The 2500-nt window shown below is 38.0% G+C and overlaps 1 protein-coding gene across 5 annotated transcripts in view; it reads right to left on the bottom strand.

Moving 5' to 3' along the window:
• Positions 1-2500, bottom strand: part of Sidt1 (SID1 transmembrane family, member 1) — a 97620-nt gene that overhangs the window by 6521 nt on the left and 88599 nt on the right.

Below are 2500 nucleotides of genomic sequence, written 5' to 3'. Positions count from 1 at the left end.
CCGCCACCTCAAGATGGGGTTTCTACGTCTACCATGCGATGGCCTAGAACTTGCTCCTTAGACCAGGCTGGCTCTGCCTCTCACATGCTGGGACTACAGACCCCTGTTATCACACCTGGATGTAACTATTCTTCATCTCCTTAGTTGAAGAATTTTTTTCTTTTTTTAAAAAATAAATAAACTTTAAAAACCTACAGTGTGATGGATGGTACATACCGGTAATCTCGGCACTTTGGAAGCTGAGGCAGGGGGATTGCCATGAGTTTGAGGCTATCCTGGGCTACATAGTGAGGACCAGGCAAGTCAGGACTAGATAGCAAGACCCTGTCTCAACAAGAAAAAAATAACACAGAATAACACAAAACAACTGTATCTTGACTCTAGGAAACAGGAATTGGCAAGAATTTTATCAAACTAAAAAGCTTCTACACAGCATACAGTTCATAGAGTGAAGAGGAGAAAAAATGGTTGTCAAAAATTCTGGATTGATTATATGGGGTTAAAAATCTGTCCTGGATAGAATTTATTTATTTATTTATTTATTTATTTATTTATTTATTTATTTATTATCTTGACATAATATAGGGCTATCTGGGAAGAGGAACCTGAATTGAGAAAACAATTCTAACAGGTTGGCCTGTGGACAAGTTTGTCAAGCATTTTATTGATCAATTCTTGTGAAAGGACCCAGCCCACTGTGGGTGGTGTCATCACCTAGGCAGATGGTCCTGGGTTGTATAAGAAAGAAGGCTGAGTAAGCCAGTAAGCAGTGCTCCTCCATGCAGCTGCTTCAGTTCCTGCCTCCAGGTTCCTGTTAGTTCCTGTTATGACTTCCCTTCATGACAGATGACAGACAACTGTGATCTGAAAGAAACCTTCCTTGCTTTTTGTCATTGGGTTAACACACCAACAAGAAAGACAAGGAAACAAAATACAGAGAATTCACAAAACAATAACACAAAAACCAAGTAATACAACTTAAAAATGGGTAGATGAGGTCTGGCTCTGAGGGTAAAGTGCTTGCTGTACAAGCATGAGGACCTGAGTTCTAATCCCCAGGCATGGCAGAGTACATCATTAACACCAGAACAGAGACAGGTAGATCCTGGCACCTCATTGGCCAGGCTGTCTCGTCAAACTACTAAGCTCCAAGTTCAGTGTGAGACCTTTTTCTGAAAGATAAGTGGGGAGCAATAGAAAAAGACCCCCCAGATCTCTAGAAGGAGCTTCCTGGTGTATGAACCTGTACACACAAACGTACTTTCACACACACACACACACACAGCAGATGAATCTGAATAGGTTCTTTTCAAAAAACACATGGTCAAAAAATACATGAAAGAGTCATCAAGATCATTAGCTACTGGGGAAACAAACATCAAACCTGAATGAAGTACAGTGATGAGTAAACACTTGGGAGTGGAGGAGTGGATGAAAGGAATGTGGGGTTGATGTATGCATGCATTGAGATAACACACTAAACTACACACACACATACACACACATATATATAATATATATAATACATATATAATCACATGTTAATAAAATTTAAATGTAATGAAATCTAAATGACGTAGTGATTTGTCAGGATTTGTGTTGTCTTCTTTCTATTTTCTTTGACTGCTCTGGGGATTGAGCCATTTATATTTTATTCTGAGAAAGGATCTTGATTAGCTGTCCAGACTGGTCTTGAACTTGGGATCCTCCTGTCTTAGTATCCAAAGTATCTGGGATACTAAATGTAGTGTGCACCAGTACATCTGCTTCCACCCTTTTCACTTTCACTCGCTGTCTATATTTTTAATTTTCTATCAGTGCATGCCTCTCCCTGTTTTATTATGTTTTAACATAGTTTTATATCATTATTATATTATTAATATAGATTGCCTTATTGGGTTAGCCTATGCCAACCCATGTGGCATTGCATATGGCTATCTAAATTTAAATTAATTAAAACTAGATAAAAATGGAAAAGCCAGTTCCTCAGACACACTGGATGGATTTCAACTTCACAGTGTCCACATGTTGATAGTTTCTATTAGGGCTGTGCAGTACTGAGCATTTATATAATTCCAGAAAGTTCCATTAGATAATGTTGGAGTAGTTGCTACATCCTTGACCCTTCCTTCCTTCTGTTAAGCCTGCTTTTCAGAGATCATGAAAACTTTAGCCTAAGAACATGTACTTTGAAATAAAAGCCAGATATCTCAATTCTAGCTCTAATTTAAATCACACATTAACTGGAGACCAGTTATCAATCTTCTAGCCCAGACCCTGGCACTCTCTCCACTTAGATAAATTTTCTTTTATGGCTTCTAATAAGGCAATTAATTTTTCAAAAGAAAGATAACCTCATGTCTCTCAAAATTTATTCCTAACTGTTTCAAATGTAAAGCTGTTACTAATGGCCTTGAATTTTATAGTCCAACTAACTGTGTTCTAGATTATATATGAAATGCCATCCTTCCGGAGGTTGAAATCCTCAGCTCACTAAACT

Source organism: Rattus norvegicus, chromosome 11 (assembly GCF_036323735.1).
Source record: "Rattus norvegicus strain BN/NHsdMcwi chromosome 11, GRCr8, whole genome shotgun sequence".
NCBI lineage: Eukaryota > Metazoa > Chordata > Mammalia > Rodentia > Muridae > Rattus > Rattus norvegicus.
This window is presented reverse-complemented; position numbering and strand designations above follow the sequence as displayed.